At 47.3% G+C, this 14,491-nt stretch overlaps 1 protein-coding gene across 4 annotated transcripts in view; it reads left to right on the top strand.

Annotated features, from left to right (window-relative positions):
* The window catches only part of LHFPL3 (LHFPL tetraspan subfamily member 3), a 694,555-nt gene that overhangs the window by 56,864 nt on the left and 623,200 nt on the right, over nucleotides 1-14,491 (top strand). The window lies entirely within an intron of this gene.

Here is a 14,491-nt window from a genome sequence, read left to right as displayed (position 1 = left end):
GGTGGACCATGCCACCCGGTACCCTGAAGCCATCCCTCTGAGGACAGTGACGGCTCCCGTGGTGGGGCGTGCACTGATGGGAATTTTCTCACGAGTAGGATTCCCTCTAGAGGTGGTGAGCGACAGGGGGACCAATTTCATATCGAAGTATATGAAGTCCCTTTGGCAGGAGTGTGGCGTGACGTATAAGTTCACCACGCCCTACCATCCCCAAGGTAACGGGTTGGTTGAAAGATTCAACCGCACCCTAAAAGGCATGATCATGGGCCTGGAAGGTCCGATGAGGCGTAAGTGGGACGTCCTCTTACCATGCCTGCTTTTTGCATATCGCGAGGTGCCACAGAAGTCCCTAGGGTTCAGCCCCTTTGAACTACTGTACGGTCACCCCGTGAGAGGACCGCTGAGTTTGGTAAAGGAAGGCTGGGAGCAATCTCCCAGGAAACCTCCCCAGAATGTATATAGCTACATGCTGGCCTTCAGAAACCAGACCAGACGCTTCAGACAACTTGCCGAGGCAAATCTGGAAGCGAGCCAGGAAGAAATGAAGCGGTGGTACGATCAGAATGCCACTCTGGTCGAGCTTCAGCCTGGACAAGAGGTGTATGTCCTAGCCCCAGTGGAGCCCTGTGCCCTTCAGGATAAGTGGACAGGACCATTTGAGGTTGTGGAGCGCAAGAGCCCCGTGACATACTTGGTGGACATGAAGACGCCCAGGAACCCTTTGCGGGTCCTACATGTCAACCGCCTCAAGCCCCACTTGCGAAGGTCCGAAGTGGGCATGTTGTTGGCAACCGATGACGGAATGGAGGAGGAGTCGGAGCCTCTTCCTGACCTCTTGGTGGCCTGTGAGAAAGATGGGTCAGTGGATGGAGTTAACCTCTCACCCACCCTGACCGCCGAACAACAGGAGGACTGCCGCCAGTTGCTGGGGCAGTTTCCAGACCTGTTCTCCCTGGTTCCGAGTGTCACAGATTGGTGCGTCCATGATGTGGACACTGGAGACAGCTTACCTGTGAAGCATAAGGCTTACAGGGTGACTGACAGGGTCCGGGCCTGCATCAAGGAGGAGGTCTCCAAGATGCTTGCCCTCGGGGTGGTTGAGTCTTCCAGCAGTCCTTGGTCCAGCCCCGTGGTCTTGGTTCCGAAGGCTGCTGTGCCGGGAGCCACACCCGAACTCCGGTTCTGTGTGGACTACAGAGGACTCAATTCAGTCACGAAGACTGACGCGCACCCCATCCCCAGAGCTGACGAGCTCATTGATCGGCTAGGGGCTGCCCGGTTCCTCAGCACGTTTGATTTAACGTCTGGGTACTGGCAGATCGCCTTGACCGATGGGGCAAAGGAGAGGTCGGCATTCTCTACACCAGATGGGCATTTCCAGTTCCGGGTTATGCCATTTGGAATGAAGAATGCCCCTGCCACCTTTCAGAGATTGGTCAACCAGGTGTTGGCTGGACTGGACGAGTTCAGTGCCGCCTACCTTGATGACATCGCAGTGTTCAGCGGTACCTGGCCCGAACACCTGCGACACCTCTGGGAAGTGTTGATGGCCCTGCGCAGAGCAGGCCTCACAATCAAGGCAAGCAAGTGCCAGATTGGGCAGGGTTCCGTGGTGTACTTGGGACACCAAGTTGGGAGTGGCAAGGTAGCCCCCTTGCAGCCCAAAATCGAGACCATCCTGGCTTGGGAACCCCCCAAGACCCAGACTGCAGTGAGAGCCTTCCTGGGGCTCACTGGGTATTACAGGAGGTTTGTCAAGGGCTATGGCACGATCGTGACCCCCTTGACAGAGCTGACTTCGAAGAAGCAGCCCAGGAATGTGATTTGGACTGACGCCTGTCAGAAGGCTTTCGACACCCTGAAGACTGCCATGTGCACGGCGCCCGTGCTCCTGGCCCCTGATTTCTCCAAGGAGTTCATTGTGCAAACAGACGCTTCAGAGCATGGTGTAGGGGCTGTTCTTTCACAGATGACTGAGGAGGGCTTTGACCAACCCGTAGCCTTCATAAGTAGGAGGTTACTTCCACGGGAAAGTAGGTGGAGTGCAATAGAGCGTGAAGCATTTGCTGTGGTCTGGGCGCTGAAGAAGCTAAGACCCTACTTATTTGGGTCTCACTTCCGAGTTCAGACGGACCACAGGCCCCTCAGATGGTTGATGCAAATGAGGGGTGAGAACCCGAAACTGTTGAGGTGGTCCATTTCTCTCCAGAGTATGGACTTTACGGTGGAACACCGCCCTGGCACCGATCATGCCAACGCTGACGGTCTGTCCAGATTTTTCCGCCTTAGTGATGTGGAACTCCCTGGGGAAGGGTAGTTCCCCCCACATTTCAGCTGGAGGGGACACATGTTAGACCTGGCACCTTGGCGTGAGTCTCCCTTCCACTTTTTGCTGATGTGCCTCCGATGTTTTGCTGGTTTTCCGATACTCAGGGCACTGCGCCACGGCTGATCCGTGCCGCAGTGCAAGTGCTCCCTACTGTAAACTGTATATACGATTGGTATCCATGATTGGTGCATTGGATTTACTGTCAGTCCTTAGTAAAGCGCACTAGAGAGTGCCGGGGCTTGTAGATGCCAATACTGCTGGTGGGCCTGCAGCGCTGGTTGCGCCACCCACCGAAGCAGCCGTAAAGATGTGTCTGGGAACTGCGACCGCAGAACCCGCGTGCAGTCCCGTACTGTCACGCCAGCTGGGCAAGTGCACCCACTTGCCAGCCTCGACCCTTCCCTTGACTACATATTAGTCACCCCTATGGTAGGCCTGCGGGCAGGGTGCATTGTAGGTGTAAGGTAGGACAGGCCCTGATGTGTGTGGCATGTCCTAGTAGTGACTTACAACCGAGACCGTATTTCACTATTGAAGGCTACCTGCTCCATTAGGCCAGACTGAGCTGCGAGAATTATTACACCCTATAATTCCCGCAGGCTCAAGGAGCGTGGTAGCAAGTCATGTTTAGTATGCCTGAACTCAGGATGATAAAGTATTTCTTGTAGTCAAGTTTATTTTAGTATCCTGGGTTTGCAAATGCTACTTTTAGAAAGTTAGCATTTGCTTGCTTAACCATTTCAGCCCGCCTCTGCTGGTATGTATATCTGACTGTCTGGGATGTGTGAGTAACAGGGCTGGAGGGATGACAGGTGGTGAATGCGCAGATTACACCTTAGTGGGAGGTAGGAGTGCCTCTTGACTCGAACCGTAGCTGTGCTCGGCCACCACAATGCTGGCTCCACCCTCCTGGGGAGCGGCGGATGACTCTGCCGGCACCTGGCCCAGGAAGGGCGAAGCCCCCATCAACAAGGTACTCTGGCCGCCCCTGCCCGCACAATGCTGGCTCCACCCCCTGTGGGGCGTCTGATGCGCCTGCCCCTCACACTAAAAGCAGAAGCCGGAGTACACCCGCCGGGGTACTCAAGGACTGAGAGTGGCTATGCAAAGGCCCCCCTGTCTGCAAGAACAAAAGAATCGGCCTATAAAAGAAGGAGCCCTGCTCCTTGAAGATTAGATCCTGTTTGGGCCACAGAAGGACTCTGCCCTACGAGAAGGACCGTGAGAGACAAGGAAGGGTGCTGACTCTTGCCTGTGTCTGGTGCCTTGCTGCTGAAGGAGAGGAAGAAGAAAAGACTACGAGAAGACTTTTGCTTTACTTTGTGCCAAACTCTGCTAAAGAGATCTCCAAGGGCTTGCTGTGAACTTGCCCCCTGACCAGCGTCCCAGGACCAGTGGACGCTACCCCCTGAAGGAAAGCGACTGCGGGTGCTGACCATCGCCGCAGCACCGACGGAGGAATCTCCTCCAAGGCAACGACATCCACCTGACCACCGTGACCGGGGCCCAAAGCAACAGCGAAAGCAAAGTGAGGACCAGCCGCCGCTGGCCCGAACACCGTGACCGCAACTGCACCGGGAGCCCGAGAGCAAAGCGAAGGAGGACCCGTCCGGTCCGAGCTCTCGAGGTGACTGCGCAACGAGCAGCCACTCACCTGCAAAGACGGACAGTTGCCCTGTGAGAATCCGCAAGGTCGGTAGCCTGCCCGACAGCCCAGCTGTGAGCCCACAGCTGCACCGGCACTTGGCTGGGTACGTCCTGCACTTGGGGACCGTACTGCCACTTGCCACCACCGCACAGCCGCCGCCGCCAGGGTCGGAGCGGACGACGAGAAGAGGGCCCTGCCGCCACAGAACACCGCTGCCCCGGATGACCAGTGACCTGCTCGGCTGAAGAGCCGCAACGAACAGCGACCCCGGGAAGGCAACGCGACGTGGGACAGATCCCCTGGAGGCCGCCGGCTCCACAAGAACTTTGGTTAACACCGGCCTACGGGCCCAAAGAGAACTGCTATAAGAACTGTGGTAATCTGAACTGAGCAACTTGCAACCGTTATCATAAAGGACGCTGACTGTATTCACAAGCCTGCTTAAAATCTATATAAAGATATATATTTTTACAGAATACAGTCTGGTCTCGTTGTGTGGTGGCTTGGTTGTAAAGGTGTACTATTGCAAGTGTTTAACCTATATGCCCCAAAGATTAGCCTGCGACTGCTTAAGCCACACTACCTAGAGGGTAAGCAGAGGTTGTCTGGAAGGTAACCCTCAGCCCTGACGAGGAAGAGGAGAGTCCCTGCTTGTCGCTAGCGTTGCACTGCGCCAACTAGAGACTCCCCCTTCCTACAGGTAGCATGGAGTATTCACAGTGCTATAAATGGAAAAAGAGAAGTGCCGGTACTCACCAAATTTATTGGGAGGGGCGTGTCTGGGGGGTGTGGCTTCTAGGCAGCCTTGTAAACTATCATTATTTTCTTCTTCACTGTAAAGTGCCCCAGTGTTCTTGGTCATGTTCTGCTCATAGCTGCAGAGTGTAATTGGTGTTTGTTGTAATTACATAAGCGTGAACTTAGCATTAACGCGAGAAGCAGAAGTTTTGGGCGAAAGCAGACTTTTTTTATGGCACAAGAAGATTTAAGTAATTTGCCCATGATCACACGATGTTGAGCCCACGCTGGGATTTCACCTCTGCCATGAAAACAAAAAGTATGCGTTCATGTGAAACGTGTGCTTCTCATGTACAGCACTGCAATGCCCTCCTGCCAAAAATTAACCAATGTGCCCTGCACACACGAGCCGAACTTGGCTGAAGGGCGTTAGGCACTCTGACAGACAATAGCAAGTGTATTCCAATCTCCAGTGCTGCAACCTTTCCCTCTAAGTGACAACGTGACAGTTCTAAAGTCGAGAGCTCTAGCTGTCAAATCTTCCTGTCCTGTTGGTGGTCAGCGTGTGAGCAGGGTCGGCCTGTAGCGTGGGCGGGCTGGGCACAAGCCCAGGGCGCCAGTATTCCGAGGGGCACACCGAGCTGTGCACATTAAGGCAATTCCAGCAGCTTTGGTTAGGCTTTTGGGCAATGCTTTAACACCTCATTGCCACTTTCTTCTCGCTCCTTTCACCATCTCACCCATGCTGACACACACACCAACAACCCATCACTGTGAGGCAGCTAAGCTATTGGTGATTTAGGTGAGCTGGGGGAGGTCCCGAGGCGTTTGGGTTCAGGAGGCAGTCACTGCTCATCCAGTGACTGGCCATTCAACTCAACAAAAAGGACCCCCTGCTGCCTCATTTCAGGGCGTCATATTTCTCTCTGCCCAAGGCGCTAGCTTAACAAATGCGGCTCTGAGTGCAGGGCTGCAATCTCAACCTAGCGCCGGAATACACTCAGCGTTAACTGTCACACGCCCCCATAACCCAGAGACTGGGAGTACCGGTACTCTCTTAACACAAAGGAGAAGTCTCGGTACTCAATGGGAGAGCACGGTGAAGTGCCGGTACTCAGTACTGGTAAGTACCGGCCCATTTAAAGCACTGAGTATTCACAGTCTTCACAGATTATTTACAGTAATCACAGCTGGTTTACAGTTAGCCTTTGTTATTGAAGCAGACAGTGCTCATTACCCCTCAGATGGCCTCCTCGTTCCAGTTCTTACAATAGTGAGGCAATCCGGTCTTTCAACAGGCCATGTAGAATGTTAGTCTCTTTTTAATTTTTACTATTGAAACCCATCCCACCCTCCGCCATGCCTGTTTTTTTTCTTGCCCCTAGACAGGTTGTCGGAAAGCGACATGTGTTGCAAAAAAAGTGGATTTTTTTTGTTATGTGCTTTGTGCAGTAATTGTGCATTTTTTGGTATTTCCACGGTTGCGCTTGTATGACATCCACTGACCTTAACAGTAGATTTGGAAGGTAGCGTCCTTGCTCTGCTTGTGCTGCACTCCCTGCGCATGTGCTTGTCTTGGGGGTCGGTGTTCTATGCGGTCACGGGCAGGCCATTCGGGTGCTATAGTGGTCCCAGCAGCACCTGGCTCCCACAGACATGTCTTTAGTGTATGTGGCTGCGAGGGAGGTGGAAAATCTGTCTTGTGGCTTTCCAAGTCTTGTGGGATTAGAGACTTGGTTGCTCGGAGGCGGATATAAATAGAAATAGTTTTTGGTAACTTCATCATTGACTTTCCGATCCGGTTGTGAACATGGGGGATGAAGAGGCAGTGCCTCTGTCTGGCAAGTCCTTTCCGAGGGGAAACATGTGCAGGAGCTGCAGGAAGGTGACCTGTTGCAGATCTCCAGGGCAGACTTACAGGACTTAATTATTTCTGCAGTTGAGGCTGCATTGTATGAGCCTTCTGCAAAAAAGTTGAAAGGGATTGAGGACAATTCCCTAAAAGGCAAATTTGTCCAGGCTAAAGTTTTTTCGGACATGCTTGCCCATTTTCTGTAGGTGCTGGGGTTTATACCTAAATCTTTGGTAGATGATGGCTTCTATTCCCAGCATAGTGCCTCTTTGGTGGGTGATTTGCCCATGCATGATATAATTAAGGACATTCTTGCAAAGGAATGTAATGATCTCGACAAGCAGGGTATTCTTCACTTTCTGAGCAAGAGGTATCACTTTGCACAGTTTGAGGACCAGTTTCCACAAGTCTCTAATGTCTACTTAATGTTGTCCTCAATGGCTTCCACTTCTTCCTTGTCTCCTGAGGAGGCTTTCCTCTTTGATCCTATTGCGAGGAAGGTGGAGGCTGCATTTAAGGGGGCATACGCCGCATCTCATTTTGGGATCAGAGCAAGCACTTATAAGGCATATGCCTCCCAAGTCCGTATTAGGATTTTGAGAAGTTATTTGATTGTCTACAGGATCAAGGTGATCCCACTCCTATCTTGGCGCAGATGGAGGTGTTAGTGCTATTTCTGTTGGACGTCACATTTGATACCCTGTGGACCTTCTCCTCAGCGGCCGGGTCAGCGGTAGCTGGTAGACGGCCATTGTGGACAAAACTAGGGGACCTGGAAGCGGCCCAGAACGCCTTAATTCATAAGCTGCCTTTTGAGGATCCCAGACCTTCTGGGTACAAATTAAACATGATGGTGCAACGTTTGGTAGAGGAGAATAAATTGCTGAAACCAATCCAGGCTTTGCAGAAGAATACGTCTTTAAGGGAGTTCTCTCCTCTTCTCAGCCCTTTCATTGCTGGGCCATGGCCAGGGGACTGTGTTCACCAACAAGTCCTGACCACAGCATCAGCAGCCTCAGGGAGCTGGTTAGAATTGACCAAACCTGGGTAGTGGCTTGTTTGTTTCAGGATCAATGGTCCGGCCTAGTTTTTGACTAGTGGGTTCTATCAGTCATAAGTCAGGGTACCGGATTCTATTCCAGTGTCCTCCTCCCCAGTCTCACTTTATGGTTAGCCCATTGTTAAAAGGCACCGTGAAGAGGATTTCTACGTTTTCTGGAGTGGGAAGGTTGCTCACGAAGGGTGCTATTCTCAAGGTGCCAGAAGTGATACTGGGCATGGGCTTCTAATCAACACTCTTCTTGGTCCCAAAACAAGATGGTTCTTACCTCCCAATTCTGAATGTCAAGGCTCTGACCAGGATGGTAAAACTGGATCGATTTCAGATGACCACATTGCAGTCCTTCATTCCCCACATCCAAGTGGACGACTTTCTGGGTTCCCTGGACTTAGATGATGCCATATTTTCCCGTTCCTATGGGCTGAGGCGTCTGATGTCTCTATCCAAGAGCTTTGTAGGGCGGCTACCTGGCAGTCGCATCATACTTTTCTCAAACATTATTCCCTCAATGTTTTGCATACCTCTGGACAACTTTGCTGTTGGACTTGTGAACACGGCTTTGTTTTAAACTTTATTTTGAACTTTATATTCAGCATGGATCCTTGATGTTCTGTTTCCGCGTGGTGTTTTGGCTTGTGAGATCCTATGAGCGGGTAATCATAGTTAGCACGGCTGATTTACAGTTAGCACTGGTCTTTAAGTTAGCACAGCATATACACAGTTACTGCGAGGGATTAACAGCCCATGGTATTTATAGTTAGCATGGGGGATTTGCATTTCTGGGGTATTGTTAGCACGGTTGATAAGTTAGTGGTTGTATTCCCAGTCATTGGTGATTCTCATTTAGCACCGAGTATTCCCAGCAGGGGGGAGTTGAAGTCGGCACATGCTATTCAGAATTAGCACGGGAGATTTACATTTCGCACAGGACATTCGCAGTTAGCATGGGTGATTTACAGTCACAACAGATTACTGCGGTAGAAAGAGTACGTACAACACGGATAACTCATAATTTAATTAACTGAACGCAAACGTGCACGGCGTTTAGTGAGGTTTAACCTAATTAATTAGACACTTTATTTACACACTATAGGCACAGTCCTGCGTTGGCGGAGGTTTCCTTCCCTTAAAACAGGCACTGGTGTCGTTGCATGAACCAGCTTGAAACCTTGAAGTGTTGATTGGAGGCAAGGCGCGGTCGCAGAGGGTTATGAAGGTCAGTCACGTGATGATGACACACCTATGTTACAGTGGGATCTACTTGCATTCCTCATGGTCATGTTAGCCTCATCTGCTCATAAAAAATTGAGAGGTAGAAATACAGTCTTTAAACATGCTTTTGTGGTAAAATCGTATAAAAATATTCTCTTTTAGTGAACAACGTTTATGTTAAAAACGGACATTCCAGTATAGGCACATTTTCTGTAATTTGGAGAAAACATCAGACACACCCGCTTTTCATGTTTTCTGTATTTCATTCTAAAGGCTAAAGGAGCATTTGAGAGCTGGGCATGTTTTCTCCTTCCCAGTCAATCATTAGATATGCTAATTTGGTTAATCCATTTTTAGCTGTGCCATATTCCACCACCAAATGGGACATGCCATGCATGATATGTTATGTTATTTTATCTTTACAGCAGCAAGACAGAAACAAGAATGGATGCCATTTACAGCTTAGTTGTACGTCATTGAGAAGCGACTAGCCTAATTTGATATTATGATTACATTTTTCAAGAAGCAATAGCAGAAACGTGACTGTAATACTCACATTGCACCTGTGTTGCTAAACTGCACCGAGGTGCTATTCACCTTCAGATTACTTTTCTGTAAGATGCCACTCACAAAAAGGTGGAGGTAGCACAGTGCTTGGCAGGCCACACAATTGGATACACTGTGGTAAATGCAGTGCATGATAAGACTCACTGTTATTGACAATCTGTAGTATTCACCATTGTTGCTGCAGGTAGTACTGGGTGCATCTAGAAATGTTTCAGGATAATTGTCCTCTTTAAGTAGAGAGTCACAATTTATATTTGGTGTTGCTTGCAATGCCGCTCACAGTCTTCTCAGGCCTCTGTAGCACCCACGAGTGGAGGTGCATCTCAGGGACATTTTGGGAGTGTGTTGTATTTCGCAAGGTTGTTGCTCGTTGCCCACTGGTGATCCTTTTCATTGGCTCTAGGACTATAACCAGTGTTAAATTGCTTGTGCTCTCTCCTTCAAACATGTTAAAATTGGCCTACACCTAATTGGCGTATTTAATTTACTTCTAAGTCCTGAGAAGGAGGGCCCGTAAATTAAATTCTACTATTGGGCCCGCAACACTCGAAGTAGCCTTTTAAACGTGTCTAAGGCCTGCCATTTCCACCTGTAGCCCAGTTTTAAACTGCCATTTCAACTTGGCAACATACACCTTTTGCCAGGCTTAAGCCTTCCTTTTTAATATTTTTAAATCACCTCTAATGTAGGCCATAAAGAGTAATAGGGCAGGGTGCTTTGTTTTTAAAACTGTATTGTATTTGGAACTCTTCGCGCCAGAGTTAGAAAGTGACTTAGAAGGTAACCTTGTGCCTGTAGCCAACCCGCGCTCCATCATGGTTGGCCTAAACTGTGTCTTTCCCCCAATCTAGCACCACCAAATGACTGCCAACGGCACAATGTGCTTTTAGACACTATTTTCATTTAAAACTTTACAATCGAATAGCGCAGATTCTATTGGTTGGATTTTTGTCATTCTGGTATCGTTTTCTTTATTAAAATGTACTCTATGTTTTCTAAATTGGTTTGGGATTTTTCTTGTGTTGGAGTTTTCACTTTACTTTCTTTTGGTGTGCTAAACAAATACTTTAACATATATCCTTTAGTTTAAGCCCGACTGCTTTGTGCCAAGCTACTAGAGGGTTAAGCACAGGTTAACTTTAGTGACTTTTTGTGGTTCACCCTGTCTAGGATAGTGGTTATTGCCTAAGTGGGTCTTTCACCTCCCCCCAACCAATAACCCATTTTTTTTACAGGTGACATAATACTTGCCCTGAATTCCAGCAAGCGAATTTTACTTTTTATAGGAGAGTTGAAAGGGGTGTTCACCCACCTGCTCATGAACATTTGGGAAATAATGGGACTAAATAATGCAGTAGTAAACGAAATTTTCGCCTGAATTTGCAAAAACGATTAACTCGGAAAGTGTTCTTATTAAACATTCAAGCACTTTTATGGTTAGCCAGGCCATTTTTAAAAAAAATGTACAATGGGTGTCTCTCCCTCTCCATGTCACAAATTACCTCCATTGTGCCATGGCCAGCATTTTTTAATGGGAGTTAAACAATATGCCAGTGCCAGCATTTTCCATTTATGCTTGCCATATAACATGAAAAAATACCTTCAGTATGCCTGTACCAGTATTTTGCCATCAGTGTCCCCTTATGCCAAGAATTGCCTCCAAAATGGCAGTGCAAGAACTTTGTCACAGGTGTGTTATAAGCCATCAATTACGTGTAAAGTGCAAATGCGACTATTTTGCCGTGGGTGCCACTTATGCTACGAATGACCTCCAATATGCTCGTGCCCGCATTTTGCAAGAGATGCCCCATATGCCAATGATTACCTACAGTATGGCAAACACCAGCATTTCGCCCAGGTAGGCCATATTATTGTTTTTATTTTTGGAGTGCAGCATCCACCAAAGCATCTTGACGCTAGAAATGATAAGCAATGTAAATGTAAATGTACAGGAATTTATATAGCGCAAATCACCGAGCGGTTTCTAAGCGCTTGCTTAGGGAACCCATCCTGGTATTCCCCTGTGAGATAACCCCAGCAGGGTATCCGCAAGGTGAAAGCCAGGCATCCCACCGCGAGGGGCCGTTGTGGAGATTAAGCAAGCTATTGCCCAGAGTGGCAGAGTGTGAACCCGTGAATCGAGTAGGCACCGGAGCGAGAATTGTCGAGTCCATGGACATTTTAGGACTCAAGACGCCGCCGAGCCGGGAATTGAACCCTGGTCCCGGTCTGACCTCTGCTTCCAGGTCTGCCTCCTCTAACCAGTGAGCCACACTTCTCCACAGGCAATCAATCAAGGAAAGAACCAGGCAGAATGCACTGAATAAACAGCAGGAGAATTAAACTTGTGCAAAGAAGAAAACTTCCACAGAATGCTTAAAAGCTAAAATAAAAGTAGAAATGAACAGTTTTTTGTATGGAAGAGTGTTCCAAAGTTTGAATGCCAGAGTATATAAGTCTCCCCCTCCGCACTGTGTTCGTTTATATTGTGGCACACAAAGCAGATTAGTGATACTGCAATGCAGCCTTCGGGAGTGATGTTAGTGAGACATTAAATGAATTAGAAAAAATTATCCAGATTGGTGCAGTGCCTTGTGAATGGATCAGAGGGGTTTAAGAAGGATCCTATGTTTGAGTAAAAGATAATATAGTGCGTTCCGGGCCAGAGAGACATTGTCAAATATTTGAGATGCAAGACAAGTATAATGGCTATGTTTTGGAGCCTCTGGAGCATAGAGATGATACACTCAGGAAGGCCAAGGTAGAGTGAATTACAGTAGTCAGGGTGATGCAGAACACATAGTCCAAGCACTTGACCATTCTTGTCAGTAGAAATGAAGGAGCTTGAATTGGGCAAAGTCTGAAGGCCAGACTTAATGGATCTGGGGTACAATGGATAGCTGTTTATCAAAACTCCTTCCAAATTTCCCACCAACTGTACAGGGAGAGAGTCAAGCTTTAGGGGCTTAAATTCAATGCACCAGGTCTCAGAACCCTACCCTCCAGACCAATGATGAGTGCCTTGGTCTTGTAGCTTTTCATTTTAAGAGCGCTGTGCAACATCAATCCTTGAATCCCAACTGGTTAGTTCTGTAGTCGACCAATCAAGTTGGACTGGTCTAATGTCAATAAAAGTTGGGTGTCATCTGTGAGCCCCCAGAGTGGTGACCCTAAAAGGATCTAATCAGACCACATTGAGGTTTGATGTAGATATTAACCAGTATATCCAACAAACAGAAACTTGTGACAAACCACATGGCAGTGAAATATTATTATAGGGAATTTGGTCCTGTTGAAAAGAAAGAAGACAAACCAGTCTAGTGCCTGCTGGGTGATCCCAGTGGCTTTGAGGTGATGCAAGAATATCCTTTCCTATGCCCACACCAGCATTATATCATCGGTGCTTCTGCAACCGTGGCTCACCCGTAGGGGGCGCAAGAGCATCGACCCACCAACACCTGGCCCCGGTCTGTGTTAATTTCCAAGCAGCTGCTGAAACGGTGTTACACTTTTTCATGAAAACAATTGTTTCAAAATGAAAGGGCAGCATCCTGCCAGCAACAAAAAGAACTACACTTCTTCTGGAACTACACAGCTGTCAGGCGCTGGCTTCAGCCCACCACACACATTCATAGTAGATAGCCAACATGACACACTGACCTTGAGCAGTTCAGCATCTCTGCAAATGCAAATGAAGCTTTGGTGAGACCTGTCACTCTTCATACCCAAATTCTATTAGAAGCCAGGATAGAGAAGGGGGGCCTTCCTCCAACCCTATCCTGTCATCCGAATGGACAGTAACATGTTTTCCAGGCCAGAACATGAATATGCAAAATCGACTATTCATGATAACCTCTGGCCCTCCGCATGTTTATTGTGGCTTTCAGTTCATGGGCGGTGGAATTTCGGATCAAGGTAAACTTATATTAATGCTGTGTGGGTGTCTTCGAGTGTGTGTGACTGTAAGTGTGTATGTATATATATATATATATATATATATATATATATATATATATATATATATATATATATATATATATATATATATAGGATTCCACAATCCTGCAGTGCAGGCAACCAGGCAGCGGCTCCCACACGAACAAAGGTACAGACCACAACGAGGGTTTCGTAGTTAAAGTGAAGTGCTTTATTCCATCGATGGGAACGGCAACATGACGTGTTTCGTCCGGGGAACCCGGACTTGATCACATGACAGTCCCAGAGATACATGTGGTTATATACTGACGGTCACTTCCCTTGACTCCTCCCATTTAAACAAGGACATAGTAAAAATACTATTACATCAAGATCGGCTGGCTAAGTTATAAATCTTTTTAAAAATTCCCAAATTGTGTGTTCATAAAATCATTGTTTTTAAGAGAATTCATAGCATAGGAAAAGGTATAAAACCACGATATGTCCTTAACTGCCTCCATATATACAATGATGAAATCAATGAACATAATAGAAATACAGGGCAAGTGCCCAAACTCACAGCCAGCAAATACAATAGTAGAAAAATATTAATTACTACTTCCTGTCCAAGGAGGTCAAATGGGACACAATCCAGTAATATGTTAAAAACCACATAATGTAATAAAACGTGCAAAAACTAGTGCAACAATTATAGCCCATAAAATGGACCAGAGCATGATAATTTCTAAAAGTAACAAATTATCAACAGCCAGACAATTTCATTAGTGAAAAGTGCAAAGTGCAAAAAAGTGCAAAAAACCGGCTAATATGTCAACTTCAGCAGAAAGTGCATATAATATAAGAACATGTGCATAATTTCACAAATTTAAAAAAGAATTTATAATGGAAAAGAAATTTAGATTACATCTAATATGTTGATCAGGAAAAGGTAACCTTGCATCAAGAATATCCAGCATGATTTCATAAAGTCTATACAACTCACTAGAAAAATCCATAGACGAGCCCAATAAATTAGCAATAAATCATCCTCAGCACAATATAAAAATAGGTAAAACCATAAATATAGGTAAAACCATTAAGATACTGTGCAAATAATAAAACAAGCTAAAATATTTACAAAAAATTATGAAGATCTTCTCCCATATTCAA

Source organism: Lissotriton vulgaris, chromosome 1_1, assembly GCF_964263255.1.
Source record: "Lissotriton vulgaris chromosome 1_1, aLisVul1.2, whole genome shotgun sequence".
In the NCBI taxonomy this organism is placed as follows: Eukaryota; Metazoa; Chordata; class Amphibia; order Caudata; family Salamandridae; genus Lissotriton; species Lissotriton vulgaris.
The sequence above is the reverse complement of the archived record's forward strand: the minus strand, read 5'-3'. Positions and strand labels throughout refer to the sequence as shown.